The sequence below is a fragment of the Homarus americanus genome, unplaced genomic scaffold, assembly GCF_018991925.1.
Source record: "Homarus americanus isolate GMGI-L3 unplaced genomic scaffold, GMGI_Hamer_2.0 scaffold367, whole genome shotgun sequence".
Taxonomy (NCBI): domain Eukaryota; kingdom Metazoa; phylum Arthropoda; class Malacostraca; order Decapoda; family Nephropidae; genus Homarus; species Homarus americanus.
The window spans coordinates 17,408,123-17,425,370 of NW_024743709.1; the positions used below are offsets into that span (position 1 = coordinate 17,408,123).

The 17,248-nt window shown below is 42.0% G+C and overlaps 1 protein-coding gene across 1 annotated transcript in view; it reads right to left on the minus strand.

Moving 5' to 3' along the window:
- LOC121877296 (laminin subunit alpha-1-like) overlaps positions 1-17,248 on the minus strand; it is a 107,617-nt gene that overhangs the window by 19,618 nt on the left and 70,751 nt on the right. The gene's annotated exons all lie outside the window — the stretch shown is intronic.

A 17,248-nucleotide genomic window follows, 5' to 3' on the forward strand; every position in this document is an offset into this window, starting at 1 on the left:
TAACCAACTCCTATAAACAGATTCCATTATATTCCCACAACCCACTTCGCTTATAGGATACGTTAACTGTTTTATAGGGACTGTTTAATAGAACCTTATATCCATACCATTAAAGCCATTATAAACAGACTCCACTATACCAATACTACCTATTGTACTTAACAAACCCCTATTAACCGACTCTATTATAAGACTACTATCCACTTCGCTTATAATGGACGAAGAAAAATTATAAGGAACAGATTTGATAACAACTTCACTCTATGGGCAGACCCACACCAAGGTAATACAGTATATGTTGGCAACAGTGGTGAGGGACATGTTGGCAACAGTGGTGTGGAACATGTTGGCAACAGTGGTGTGGAACATGTTGGCAACAGTGGTGTGGAACATGTTGGCAACAGTGGTGAGGAACATGTTGGCAACAGTGGTGTGGTGTATACTGTATACAGCAATATTTCAGTTCAGGTGACCCATACAGTTAGTTGGTGGTGGAGGTGAAGCCAGTCATTCTGTGATCAGTATTGCCAGTCGTTCTGTGATCAGTATTGCCAGTCGTTCAGTGATCAGTAATACCAGTCTATAGTTGGTTCCAATTTTCTGGAGCAAATATTTCAAACTCTGTGGTGGACACCCTAGCATTAAAGCTTTCATTGAGACGTACAATCAGTCCCCTTCACTAGTGTGTTTACAGGGGCTCGTCAGGTTGTGTACAGTGTGGTAATCCTGTGTTTGTTTACATTCAACAGAAGGAAACTCACACTAGTAAACATAAGGAATGAAAGTAAAACAATATTAAAACAAATATCTCAATGTAATGATCTGTGGAATGTTTATATACCGAGCCCCTGTAAACGCACTAGTGAAGGGGACTGTACTCCTCAGGCCAATGGGTAGATGTCGTCACAGGTTACATCTTCAATTAGATCAGCCTCGCCGCACCCACCAGCAGGAAGAACGACGGCGACTCTCAACAATAAAACGACACCTTCAGGCACTTATCCAGATGACGACGACAATAGTGCCTTCGTGGGAACCCGTCTTAATACAATTCTCTCTGCCTACACGGGACGATACTTTATACAACAACGTATATACTTTAGTCCAAGTCCGCTTATTAGGTACGTCTAGTATCATTTATAAGCCATAACAACTAAATAACCAACTTCGTCTATAAGGAACAGCTGCCCAGTTAAAAGGGACGCTATTATCAACATTTATATACTGAAATACATTAAGCAGTTCTTAATCGCTTATAAGGGACACCAACTCCATATAACACCCTGGACGCTGTGACCCTTACGCTTAAAAGGGACGCTATAAAAACTCCATAAATATGACTCGAAACTGTGCTAGTCCGCCCATAAGGAGACACTGTACATCCAGGTCTTTAAATACAACGCCCTGACCACTTTAACCCCGGTAAATAACTTAACCTATGTATGTGTGTATGTACAGTATGTATGTATGTATGTATGTATGTATGTATGTATGTATGTATGTATGTATGTACGACAAGTTCAACTACAACACTAGTACTACACGTTCACTACAACAGTACTAGTGTTATAGTGAACATGTAGTACTAACGTTGTAGTGAACTAGTGTTATAGTGAACATGTAGTACTAGTGTTATAGTGAACATGTAGTACTAGTGTTATAGTGAACATGTAGTACTAGTGTTATAGTGAACATGTGGTACTAGTGTTATAGTGAACATGTAGTACTAGTGTTATAGTGAACATGTGGTACTAGTGTTATAGTGAACATGTAGTACTAGTGTTATAGTGAACATGTGGTACTAGTGTTATAGTGAACATGTGGTACTAGTGTTATAGTGAACAGGTATTAATGACATCAGCTATAAGATATAATGCTTCACACACACACACACACACACACACACACACACACACACACACACACACACACACACACACACACACAGTGAAAAAACAAAAATCCCGGTAAACGTAACACCAGAAACATACTCGGACAAGCTACAATTTCTTAACTGATTCATGAAAGCTTGACGCGGAATAAAAACGGCTTAAATCAGCTTAACTTGCCAAACTTAATTTGTACTTCCCTTTTACCTAGTGTTGTACCTAACATAACTAGTACTTGTGTGTGTACCTACGCTAGTGTGTGTACTACATGTTCACTACAACGCTAGTACTACATGTTCACTACAACACTAGTACCACGTGTTCACTACAACGCTAGTACCACGTGTTCACTACAACACTAGTACCACGTGTTCACTATAACGCTAGTACCACGTGTTCACTACAACGCTAGTACCACGTGTTCACTACAACACTAGTACCACGTGTTCACTACAACGCTAGTACCACGTGTTCACTATAACACTAGTACCACGTGTTCACTACAACGCTAGTACTACGTGTTCACTACATCACTAGTACCACGTGTTCACTACAACACTAGTACTACGTGTTCACTATAACACTAGTACTACGTGTTCACTATAACACTAGTACTACGTGTTCACTATAACACTAGTACTACGTGTTCACTATAACACTAGCACTACATGTTCACTATAACACTAGTACTACGTGTTCACTACAACACTAGCACTACATGTTCACTATAACACTAGTACTACGTGTTCACTACAACACTAGCACTACATGTTCACTACAACACTAGTACTACGTGTTCACTACAACACTAGCACTACGTGTTCACTACAACACTAGTACTACGTGTTCACTACAACACTAGTACTACATGTTCACTATAACACTAGTACTACGTGTTCACTATAACACTAGTACTACATGTTCACTATAACACTAGTACTACGTGTTCACTATAACACTAGTACCACGTGTTCACTACAACACTAGTACCACGTGTTCACTACAACACTAGTACCACATGTTCACTATAACACTAGTACCACGTGTTCACTACAACACTAGTACCACGTGTTCACTATAACACTAGTACCACGTGTTCACTATAACACTAGTACCACGTGTTCACTATAACGCTAGTACCACATGTTCACTACAACACTAGTACCACGTGTTCACTATAACGCTAGTACCACATGTTCACTATAACGCTAGTACTACATGTTCACTATAACACTAGTACTACATGTTCACTATAACACTAGTACTACATGTTCACTATAACACTAGTACTACATGTTCACTATAACACTAGTACTACGTGTTCACTATAACACTAGTACTACATGTTCACTATAACACTAGTACTACGTGTTCACTATAACACTAGTACCACGTGTTCACTACAACACTAGTACCACGTGTTCACTACAACACTAGTACCACGTGTTCACTATAACACTAGTACCACGTGTTCACTACAACACTAATACCACGTGTTCACTATAACACTAGTACCACGTGTTCACTATAACACTAGTACCACGTGTTCACTATAACGCTAGTACCACATGTTCACTACAACACTAGTACCACGTGTTCACTATAACGCTAGTACCACATGTTCACTATAACGCTAGTACCACATGTTCACTATAACACTAGTACTACATGTTCACTATAACACTAGTACTACGCGTTCACTACAACACCAGTACCACATGTTCACTACAACACTAGTACCACGTGTTCACTATAACGCTAGTACCACATGTTCACTATAGCGCTAGTACCACATGTTCACTATAACACTAGTATCACGTGTTCACTATAACACTAGTACCACATGTTCACTATAACACTAGTACCACATGTTCACTATAACACTAGTACTACATGTTCACTATAACACTAGTACTACGCGTTCACTACAACACCAGTACCACATGTTCACTACAACACTAGTACGACGTGTTCACTATAACGCTAGTATCACATGTTCACTATAACGCTAGTACCACATGTTCACTATAACACTAGTACCACGTGTTCACTATAACACTAGTACCACATGTTCACTATAACGCTAGTACCACATGTTCACTATAACACTAGTACTACATGTTCACTACAACACCAGTACTACGTGTTCACTATAACACTAGTACTACGCGTTCACTACAACACCAGTACTACGTGTTCACTATAACACTAGTACTACATTACCTCTTACTATAATAAATAACCTAACGTTTTCAAAGTTAATCTTTACCTAACAGCCTCTTTTAACTTCACTTAATTTACGTTGTAAAACTCCAAAGTCCAATATGTCAGTACCACCCTTCTCAGGTGCCACACACGAGCCCTCCAACGTTCAAGGTTATGAACTATTCGGGTTACATGTCCAAAATATTCCCTTTACCTGCTCCTATAACGACGTCATAGCCATCTTCGGTGAACAGGGTGGCCTCGTGAACTGTGTTATGCCACCTTATAACGCCTATAGGCACCGAGGCGTGGCCTTTATCATATATAGTGACGCCTGGCATAGGAACTTGGGCCTTAACAATAACGGACGCAATATGCGCGGGCGGTTCCTGAAAGTTACTCCCCTGTTTCCCTCGTGTAACGCAAACCATAGTTCAAATATCAGTCAAAATTGTCTTAACGCAAATAATATACACCCTGTACGTCCATACTTACCTACCGACATGCCGCCCTGCACTCAGGGAACGATAGAAAACAACCCCTCTTATGGGGCAACGGCTCTGCCCTGCGACAATGGTCAGCCACTGCAGGAAAATGAGGAAGAGTCGAGCAGCAGTGAGGAGGAGGAGGAGGTTCCTCGCCTCCCTCTTCCTGCAAAACGTCAATGCCCCCAGGAAAATGAGGAAGAGTCGAGCAGCAGTGAGGAGGAGGAGGAGGTTCCTCGCCTCCCTCTTCCTGGAAAACCTCAATGTCCACAGGAAAATGAGGAAGAGTCGAGCAGCAGTGAGGAGGAGGAGGAGGTTCCTCGCCTCCCTCTTCCTGGAAAACCTCAATGTCCACAGGAAAATGAGGAAGAGTCGAGCAGCAGTGAGGAGGAGGAGGAGGAGGAGGAGGTTCCTCGCCTCCCTCTTCCTGCAAAACGTCAATGCCCCCAGGAAAATGAGGAAGAGTCGAGCAGTAGTGAGGAGGAGGAGGTTCCTCGCCTCCCTCTTCCTGCAAAACGTCAATGCCCCCAGGAAAATGAGGAAGAGTCGAGCAGTAGTGAGGAGGAGGAGGAGGTTCCTCGCCTCCCTCTTCCTGCAAAACGTCAATGCCCCCAGGAAAATGAGGAAGAGTCGAGCAGTAGTGAGGAGGAGGAGGTTCCTCGCCTCCCTCTTCCTGCAAAACGTCAATGCCCCCAGGAAAATGAGGAAGAGTCGAGCAGTAGTGAGGAGGAGGAGGAGGATTATTCCCCCACTCAGCAGAATTGATTTATGTAAATATCATGAAAATGCCAAACATAAAAAAATATATATATTTTTAATGATATAAATATATCGCCCTTTAATAAAATAATGTATCGTTAATAGCCTCAATCATTTACCTGTGTTAATAAGGAATAAAAGAACATATGAATGAGGAAACTGCAGCGGGCTGGGCAGTGGGCAGTCGAGTTTACACCCAACCCTTATCGCTCATACATCCATCCAACCTATATTTACAGCGATCCAGTGTGTTCACGGTAACGATGATGTTTGGTAACTTGTTCCACTCATCCACTACTTTATTCCCAAACCGATGTTTACCTATTTCGCGCCTTAATCTAAATTTGTGTAATTCAAAACCATTGCTACGAGTTCGCTCCTGGTTGGATAGTTTGAGTACCTTATTATATCACATTTGTTTATACACCTTAATCATGTCGCCCCTCACTCTACGTCTCTCGAGGGAGTGCAAATTAAGAAGCTTTAAACCGTCTCTGTACTCAAGGTTCCTAATGCCCGGGATTATTCTTGTCAATCTCCTCTGTATACTCTCTTGGGATTCCATATCCAATCTGTAGTACGGTGACCAAAACTGAACTCCATACTCCAAGTGAGTCTCAGAAGCGCAAGATATAGTTTTAGGATGACCTCGCTAGTCTTGAAACTATCACTCCAGTACTTTATTAGCCTTCGAGCAAACACACTTACAGTATTGATTTGGTATAAGATTTATACACTTAAATCTTTCTCAAAGTCGGATTTCTCTACATTATCAACGTTGTTCATCTGATTTCGAGTTTCTTCGTTTACATCTCCTAGGCTAAGTATTTTACATTTGTCCATATTAAATTTTATCTGGCATTTTTCACACCATACAAAAAAATTGTCTCGATCTTCCTGTAGTTTTGTGAAGTCATCGTCAGATTTAATTACACGCCATATTACACTAGTGACGCCCCAATTGGATATAGTGCCACTGATGCTGTCTGTTTCCGGTCCTTTAATAATAAAGGGGGACTCTGTCAAAGCCATGATCGGAATCATTGAACAATTTGTTTCTCGAGGTGATTTCGAATTGAGTTTGAAATTATTGCTTACAGTAATTTGTCTACAATTGGTGTTAAATTAATTGGATGGTATTTTGAGGATAGTGATCTATTTCCCTTATTGAAAATTGATCTCACATTCGCTGGGACGACACCAATTTTTAATGACATATCGAACAAGTTTTCTAAGGGTATACAAAGTTCTTCCTCACATTCCTTTAATACTCGGGCAAATGTCTCACCAGGACCTGGCGACTTATTAGGTTTTAGTTTTCAATTTTTTTATTAACATCGTTACTAGTCATTACTATCTCGTTTAATTTATTTTCTTCACTATTTGTGTATATAGTCGGTGCCTCAGGTATCATGTTTAAATTTTTGGTCGTGAGAACTGATGAAAAGATTATTGCTCAGTTCTCCGTCGTTATCAGTTAACTCGCCGGTATCTGACTGTCTTGGTCCAATCTTGTCTCGTGTTTTAGTTTGATACATTTGGAAAAATCCCTTGGGGTTTGACTTTGCCGCCCTTGCTACCTTCAGATCATTATTCCTCTTTGCTTTTCTTATCTCGGTCTTAACCCTACTGGCCAATACCTTATAATAATTTTGGAGGTAAACTTCGCCACGATTTGTTCTCCTACATTTGGGGTCATTGTTATTTAATCTGAGGTTTCTGTATGGTATATTAAAATTGTTAGGGAACTCGTTAACATTAGATCTCGTGTTCAGGTTATAATTTGCGAGGTTATCGTTGTCAGGTCACAAGGTACAGTGAAGTCGCCGTCCTCTGCGGGTACATTGTATGAGGTCACCTCACGTGAGGTCGTGTAATTCACCCCCAACTATAATACTCCTTCTCTCAGCTGCCTTTTCAACCTATCAAAGTTTGCCCTTCTGAAATCTAGGACTTTCATAGAATATTCCTTGCGACTGAAATTAAGTTCTAATTTGAATCTCACTTCTTTATGGCCTCTATTTCGTTACCTACCTCGACATTACTATGAGGTTTTCTCTGTTTGACAGAACTAAATCTACTATATTATTACCCCGGGTGGGTTCGGCGGTATGTTGACACAGGTAGCAGTCTGCACGCCCTGCGTATTTCATCCCAAATAAGTCGCCCATTAACCCTATTGAGATTACGAGTTCTATATATTACTACTATGATTAATTTTTCCCTACCAAAGGTTAATTCTATCCTGATTGTTAGGGTAGGGTAGGGTAGGTTAGGTTAGGGTAGGTTAGGGTAGGGTAGGTTAGGGTAGGGTAGGGTAGGTTAGGTTAGGTTAGGTTAGGGTAGGTTAGGTTAGGTTAGGTTAGGGTAGGTTAGGTTAGGTTAGGTTAGGGTAGGTTAGGGTAGGTTAGGTTAGGGTAGGATAGGTTAGGTTAGGTTAGGGTAGGTTAGGTTAGGTTAGGTTAGGTTACAATGGGTTAAGAAACTAGTGAGACTAAGACCCATTGCAGCAGTCAGTGTTTCATGGGCAGGTGTGGGTGTGGCTAAACCGAGATGGGTGTTGGCTAGGTAGTATGGGTCCGTGGGTGGGTGACCGCAGACCCACGGACGGTCACAGGCCAAAACCCATCACCTCGACGCCTTCTTCAGAGTCCCTCGCTGCTACAGAATACGACAGTGATACCTCTATATAACGGACTTACCTCTCCATATAACGGATTCCTCGATATAACGGACTTTCATCTCTATATAATCCGTTAGATGGTAAAAGGCAATGTATGACCAGTAATATGAAGGTAAACAAACACAAAATTAAGATCAACAAACAAACAAACAAACAAACAAACAAACAAGCAAACAAACAAGCAAACAAACAAACAAACAAGCAAACAAACAAACAAACACACAAGCAAACAAAAATACACTAAGATAAACAGAAGGAAAACAATAAACAATAAACAACAACTATAAAAAAATTATACAAGACAAACAACCAATTACAAACAAGAGATAAACAATCATTAAGACAGCCAATAGTAACAGACTGTGGGAGTGTAGAAGACAACAATGAATTACTTGTGAAGAGGAAAACAAAATCAACTAAGAATAAGATAAATGTGAGAAGAGGTATAAACAAAAGTAAACAAGAGACAAACAAATAAAAACAAGTCACTTAGACCCTGTGTGTGTGTTTGTGTGTGTGTGTGTGTGTGTGGGTGTGTGTGTGTGTGTGACCACCATCTTAACTTACGGCTCACTAATTAAAGGACTCAACACCTGACCCCGCCCATATCTTAATTAACTTTATACTTAACCTAACCTAACCTACCCATACCATCACCTACCATCAACAAACCCACAGTTTTAGTATGGACAATGAAGTTCGGTTCAGGGTTCGGTTCTGGGTTCGATTCGGATTCAGTTCTAGGTTCGGTTCTGGGTTCGGTTTGGATTCGGTTTTGGATTCGGTTCGGATTCGGATCTGGATTTGGTTCCGGGTTTTGTTCCGGGTCCAGATATCGATCCCCCCCTCCCACATCTTCCTCGGCGCACCTGTTAACTCCACACACTCGTAGGAACACCAAAATATGACCTTTTTTCTTTCTTTTTTTTCTTTTCTCTTCCTCCTGTTAAGGCCAGAGCGGCAGGACCCACGATGGCAGATGGGATGACGCAGCTCACATCCCCACAACTAATCACAACTCATCGTGTACTTTATAACAAACTAAACTAACTTGTTAACTCACTAATATATGACATTTATATCTACACAAACGTAGCATTTGAGAATATAGACATGTTGACAAATGAGGACCTCGTGATGATTATTATAGGAACCTTAGTTTATTTTACCTGGTAACTAAATGCCCTAACGCTAAATGTTGGTTAGGTTGGGTTGGTTGGGTTGGGTTGGGTTTGTTAAGGTTGGGTTGGGTTGGGTTGGGTTGGGTTGTTTGGGTTGGGTTGGGTTGGGTTGGTTAGGTTGGTTAGGTTAGGTTAGGTTGTTTAATCATCAGGTGCAGTAAGCTGAGGGGAGGGAGGGTCCTAATCTTCACAAGAACCAAATACACTTACAGATGGTAAACAAACAGAGCTTCACATAAATGCTTAATGGATCAATAAAAGTACAATTATTTTATTTTTAGATTCTTAACATGGACCATAAGTTAAACTCACTCGTGTGACAGAGTCTTTAACCTGAAAGATTCAAAGATGATCAACAGAGGTTACTTTAAGTTCAGAGTCTTGTGCTTGTATAGCAAAACAGCGGGGTGGAGGGACATGTCAGGCGTTGCTGTTTGCCCGTGTTGGCGGCGTTTTGAGAGTAAGACTTTTGGGGGAGATAATCACAAGAACAAGGGAGGGCACTCCAGCAGTACCGAGTGCGTGCTGCAAGATGTTGCTGATAACCGGAGGGCGTCGACGACGGTGTAGCGGTGAGGGCGTGGGAGGACAGGAAGAGTAACAACACCCTGACAGCCACAGGTGAGAGAACACCTGAGCGGGGACACATACACAAGAACAACCTCCCTAATTAGGAAGCCGCGGAGGCATCAACAACAACCAGCACGGTGTCCCCTCAGTGCTCCACCACGTAATGAAGGTACTGTTGTGACCCCGAGTACGGCCAACACATGACTGCAGACAGGTCCATAAGGCGTCAAGGAGAACCTACCAACGTCACACACAAAACGTATGAATGTCGACGTCAACAGACAAGGCTACAATACAGACACAAAACTAACATTTCTCCGCAACAGACTGAATAAAGTTGATAGGAGAGGCTGAGTCATTTGGTAGAGTCACGTATGTGTTATATATGGTTCTTCAAGTTGTTGACAACCTGACTTAATAAGGCGTCCCCGCCACGGCCCGCTCAGCTGGGGTCGAAAGTTGTGCCGGGGACCATCTGGCCGAGGACCATCTGGCCGAGGACCATCTGGCCGAGGACCATCTGGCCAAGGACCATCTGGTCAAGTACCATCTGGCCAAGAACCATCTGGCCAAGAACCATCTGGCCAAGAACCATCTGGCCAAGGACCTGGCCAAGGACCTGGCCAAGAACCATCTGGCCAAGGACCATCTGGCCGAGGACCTGGCCAAGGACCATGTGGCCAAGGACCATCTGGCCGAGGGTGGCGACACCATCATGGTCCCTCAGCCTGTTGACGAGTTATCTTGACACAATGTCCTCAGTGTAGTGGAGACAACACACATAACAAGCATGATGCTCCCTCACAACCACACTGAAATTAATCTATGACAGACAGACAGACAGGTTTGTGCTAATATTCTGTAAATTTTCAGTCGCGTGGATGAAACAGCACTAACGGTTGCAGTGATTTGAAGGACATCTGTAAGTCATGCCACTGGTTCTTAAAAGTCATACTTACAAGGTATTTTGTATTCAGGATTTGTTAAATGGGGAAAGAATACCCACCTCATACTCACATATCTACTCCTATAACCACAAATCCACCTCATACCCACATATCCACCTCTTATTCCTGCCCTCTCAAGATCTTCATAATCTCTTTACTATAAGAAATCTTCGACACAGAATATAATCACAAGTCATGTACAGTTCCCATCACTAGTGCGTTTACAGGGGCTCGGCAGGTTGTGTGCAGTGTGGGAACCCTGTGTTTGTTTACAGTCGACAGAAGGAAACTCACAATAGTAAACATAATAAGGGCAGTCTTCCCTATTCCTTGGCTCCTCCACTAAGACATAAGGTGACGTCATCGCTACCCAAGATGGACACTTAAGAGTACGTACTCAACAGGTGACGCCATAGTACTCAATGGCTTACACTGTTACCTTAGGTTACAGGGTACAGAGATCCTACTACAGCAGACTGGGTGAGATACAGTCAAGGATACAGACTCACCAGTCACCAGGTACCAGTCACCAGTCTCAATACGTAACAATACACTCACTTGGTTAAATTAAGCTGAAGTATATATTTAACAGTTATAAAAGTACCATCAAAATCACACCCAGATTCTTAACTTAAACTAGATACATTAACTTAATCCAGTTAGGGGGACAAAATTAACACAGAATCTTGTTAAATAGACTTATGTTAATTTTGTTTTGATTAGTTGAGTCACGGCGTAAAATTGTATGTCATTTCTCTTATACTTACGAGCAAAATATTTAACATACGAACCATTGAGAAGACCAGAGTGTTACGATGGTGGTGGTGGGCGTAGAAGAACCCCCCTCCCCTCCTTCTCTCCCCCATCACCCCCACCCCCCCCTCTCCCCCTCCACACTGGTATAAAAACTGAGGGACATGTACTGGTGACTGACACACTAGCCACACCCTATTCTATCAGACTGCTCCCTCCACCCCCTCCTATCTACCCCTCCTCCCCTCCCCCCCACCCATCTTCCTACCCCCCCTCCATCCCTTCTCTACTCTCTTCTCTACCTTCTTTCCTCCTCTCTTCCTCACCTGTCTCGACCCGTCTCTACCTCTTCCTCACCTGTCTCGACCCGTCTCTACCTCTTCCTCACCTGTCTCTACCTCCTTCCTCCTCCTCCTTATCCTATCCTCTATCTTCCTTCTTCCTTCCCTACTCAAACCTCTTTCTATCCTCTATCCACCTTATACCCATATATCCCCCTCTTATACCCACATACTCATCTTATACCCTCATACCCACCTCTTATACCCACATACCAACCTCATAACCACCTTATACCCAAATATCCACCTCATACCCACTTATACCCACATATCCACCTCTTATAAAACTAAAGACACACTTCAGTCTTATCCACACAGTACTGGATAAGCTTGGATAGAATATAGGTCACATTCTCATCACACTGACAGCCCTTGAGAACATACTGTGATCTGTACATCCGCTAACAGCTCCTCAGACCGTAAAGCACGCACATACATACATACATACATACATACATACATACATACATACATACAGACAGACATAGGTTTCCATATCATGTCTACAAGATCTTTCGTTAGTTGCGTTAGTCAGCTCTATGAATGCATTTCTTGATTTTAAATAGATAGAGTCTTTTCGATTGATATACATGACTGACTGACTGACTGACTGACTGAGTGACTGACTGACTGAGTGACAAACTGACTAAATGGCAAACTGACTGACTGACTGACTGACTGACTGACTGACTAGCTGACTGACTGAGTAACTAACTGACTAACTAACTGACTGAATGACTGACTGACTGACTGACTTTAATACAACCCTACCATGCCATTTAAGCACAGATATTACCTATTCTATTTAAATCCAAATATTCCCCATTTAAAAATACCAAAACTTCACATAACGAAAAAAAAAATCAATATTACCACAAAAAACAATGATTTTAACACAACTAATTCATCTAATAAACCTAATGTATTAAATTTATTAGCGATGTATCATACAATATAAAGCCCCAACATGATACACAGGTAAAGAGTATTGGTGCCCCTAATAAGGTCTAGGACTGGACACACCTGTTGACCTCTCCTCACCTGTCTTGACCTACAGAATCAAGTCTCCAGAGGTCAAGTGATGTGAATTGTTTGTAGTTTGTGTTATGTAGGAAGTATTTAATTTCAATAATGAGAATCAAAACAGTAATAATAATAATAATAATAATAATAATAATAATAATAATAATAATTATAATAATAATAATTATAATAATAATAATAATAATAATAATAATAATAATAATAATAATAATAATAATAATAATAATAAAAAATAATAATAATAAAATAATAATAATAATAATAATAATAATAATAATAATAATAATAATAAAATAATAATAATAATAATAATAATAATAAATAATAATAATAAAAATAATAATAATAATAATAATAATAATAATAATAATAATAATAATAATAATAATAATAATAATAATAATAATAATAATATTTTATACTTTTCCAATTAATTTTTTTCACCTCCCGCCTAACCTAACCTAACCTAACCTAACCTAACCTAACCTAACCTAACCTAACCTAACCTAACCTAATTCTTCCCTATGTGTTTTTATGTTATGTGGGATATATAATTTTAACTTAAGGATTGGCTATGTGGGTATAAGAGGTGGGTATGTGGGTATAAGAAATGGATATGTGTGGGTATAAGAGGTGGGTATGAGGTGGGTTATTTGGGTATGGGGTGAATATGTGGGTATAAGAGGTGGGTATGTGGGTATAAGAGATGGATATGTGGGTATAAGAGGTGGGTATGTGGGTATAAGGTTGGTATATGGGTATAAGACGTGGGTATGTGGGTATAAGATGTGGATATGTGGTCACATTATATAATAAACGATTATATAAGTCATACATACATACATACATACATACATACATACATACATACATACATACATACATACAGCACATTAATACATACATACATACATACATACATACATACATACATTAATACATACATACATACACATACATACATACATTAATACCTTTTATACATACATACATACATACATACATACATACATACATACATTTTGCAGGATGATAAACTAACACGATAGTACTTACGCTATTCAGTGCATACACACACACTAACATCAGGTGTGAGGGGGGGTGGCAGGAACAGGTAAGGGTGTGTGGAGAGGCAGGGCAGGAGGTGTATCAACCCACTACTGTGGGCCACGAGAACTGCTTACCCATATCCCCGTCATCCGGCCCTCCTCGAGCAACTTCAGCGGAAGTCGTAACTTCCTTCCCTAGTCATACATGATCACGCCCACAGTGTCTATATTACGCCCATAGTCTCTATATCCCGCACATACTGTCTATATCGCGCCCACACTGTCTATATAACGTCCATAGTATCTATATCACGCCCATAGTGTCTATATAACGCCCATAGTATCTATATAACGCCCATAGTCTCTATATCCCGCCCATACTCTCTATATCCCGCCCATAGTATCTATATCCCGCCCATAGTATCTATATCACGCCCATAGTGTCTATATCACGCCCATACTATGTATATCCCGCTCATACTGTCTATATCACGCCCAGACTGTCTATTTCCCGCTCATGCTGTCTATATCACGCCCACACTGTCTATATAACGCCCATAGTCTCTATATCCCGCCCATACTCTCTATATCCCGCCCATGCTGTCTATATCACGCCCATACTGTCTACATCAAGCCAACACTGTCTATATCACGCTCACACTGTCTATATCCCACCCACACTGTTTACTGTATATACCGCCCACACCATCCACTCACCACCCTCACCATCCACTTAGTACCCACACCATCCACTTTCTACCCACACCCGCTGAGACCCAACTCCACCTACTTATACTATCACCTAGCACCTCCCTCCCCTACGTCACCTATCCATCACCTGTCCCCCACCTAGCACCGTCATGAGGTAACCTAGACGCTTCCTCACCTACCATAGCCTACCACTTATCCTTTGCTTGCTTCACCTATTCTTCGTTATCTTGATCTTGTTTGGATCTCATTCAACTATCCTGGTTCTCTATCCCGGTCCACCTTTTACCTATCCTGTGCCACCTACACCTATCTTGGTTCACCTATACTATGCCACCTACACCTATCCTGGTTTCACCTTTACCTATCCTGGTCCACCTTTACCTATCCTGGTCCACCTACACCTATCCTGTGCCACCTACACCTATCCTGTACCACCTTCACCTTTCCTGGTTTCACCTTTACCTATCCTGGTCCACCTACACCTATCCTGGTCCACCTACACCTATCCTGGTCCACCTACACCTATCCTGTGCCACCTACACCTATCCTGTACCACCTTCACCTAATCAAACCTAATCTACTTCACCTATACCGTCACCTTCACCTGTGAGTGTGTGTGTGTGTGTCGAAGGTACTGTACTAATCAGCAACAAAACAACAACAAAAATAATAATAATAGTGTGTGTGTGTGTGTGTGTGTGTGTGAGTGTGTGTGTGAGTGTGTGTGTGAGTGTGTGTGTGTGTTGATGATAAAGGTACTACAGACGGCGGGTGTTCATGTGTGTTGTGTAGGCGGGTAAACCTGAGCTACCTTATACCTGTTATTGACTGATACCTTCACTACCTCCGCCCAGACACCAGGGGAGGAACCTTGGGGCAGCCTACCTCACTACCACCCCAAGAGAGGCGTTCCTTCTACTCTCCCTCCCTACTCTCCCTCTCTACTCTCCCTCCCTACTCTCCCTCCCTACTCTCCCCTCTCTACTCTCCCTCTCTACTCTCCCTCTCTACTCTTCCTCTCTCTCTTCCTCTCTCTCTCCCCTCTCTACTCTCCCTCTCTACTCTCCCTCCCTACTCTCCCTCCCTACTCTCCCTCTCTACTCTCCCTCTCAACCACACATCAACCAATAACATTCCTCTGGCTCTACCACTATAACCAATCAACTCTATAATCCTCCCTCGTTACAGCCCAACTACTCTCTCTAATCACCCAAAAGACCAAATCACCATTAATCTCTACACCCATGTAAAGATCAAACTACCTTAAAAAATAAACAATCATTCAATAGCCTTTCATCATTTACGTCCTAACAAGCAGATCACTAACGATCAATTATCTTTGCCCTGACCACAAGCACACACAGTAAACCTAACCTAACCAACCCTAACTTAACCTAACCTAACCTAACCAACCCTAACTTAACCTAACCCAGCCAAGAGCATGACTATTTATGGTTCAATAATAATATCTGTGCAATGGAAGAAAGGTCGAAGGTTAGGTCAGGTCAGGTCAGGTCAGGTCAGGTTAGGTTAGGTTCGGTCAGGTTAGGTCAGGTCAGGTCAGGTTAGGTTAGGTCAGAATACGGTTAGGTTAGGTCAGGTCAGATTAGGTTAGGTTCGGTCAGGTCAAGTCAGGTTAGGTTAGGTCAGAATACGCTGGATAGCTTCAAACATAGGTTGGATGCTTATATGAGCAATAGGGGTTGGGTGTAAACGGGACTGCCCAGTATGGGTCAATAGGCCCGCTGCAGTTTCCTCCATTCATATGTTCTTATGTTATGTTATGTTATGTGTGTATGTGTGTGTGTGTGTCCCCTCATAAATAAGTCATCCTAGCATTAAACATTTTGCCCAACACCATTCTGACCAATTCTTAGCCCCGGGACCCACCTATCTGGACCCACCTGTCTCCCACATACACTACCTGGGCCCACCTGTCTCCCACATCCACCTCCGGGACCCACCTGTCTCCCACATCCACCCCCTGGGCCCACCTGTCTCCCACATACACTACCTGGGCCCACCTGTCTCCCACATCCACCTCCAGGACCCACCTGTCTCCCACATCCACCCCTGGGCCCACCTGTCTCCCTTATACACACTACCTGGGCCCACCTGTCTCCCACATCCACCTCCAGGACCCACCTGTCTCCACATCCACCCCCCGGGACCCTGTCTCCCACATACACACTACCTGGGCCCCACCCCATGTACACATCCACCTCCAGGACCCACCTGTCTCCCCGGCATCCATCCCCGGGGCTCACCTGTCTCCCACACATACACTTTTGGGGGCTCACCCTGTCTCCCACATCCACCCCTAGGCCCCACCTGTCTCCCACATACACTACCTGGGCCCACCTGTCTCCCACATCCACCCCCGGGACCCACCTGTCTCCCACATACAGTACAACTTACCATCTTTCTATTGCTCCAAAAAATATGTCAACGTTCTAGCATTTTTGTCATAATAATAATAATAATAATAACAATAATAATAATAATAATAATAATAATAATAATAATAATAATAATAATAATAATAATAATAATAATAATAATAAAGTTATAAAAAATATTAGACAACTAAAAAAAAATTCAGTTTATGATGATTAAAAATCTATCAAGAAC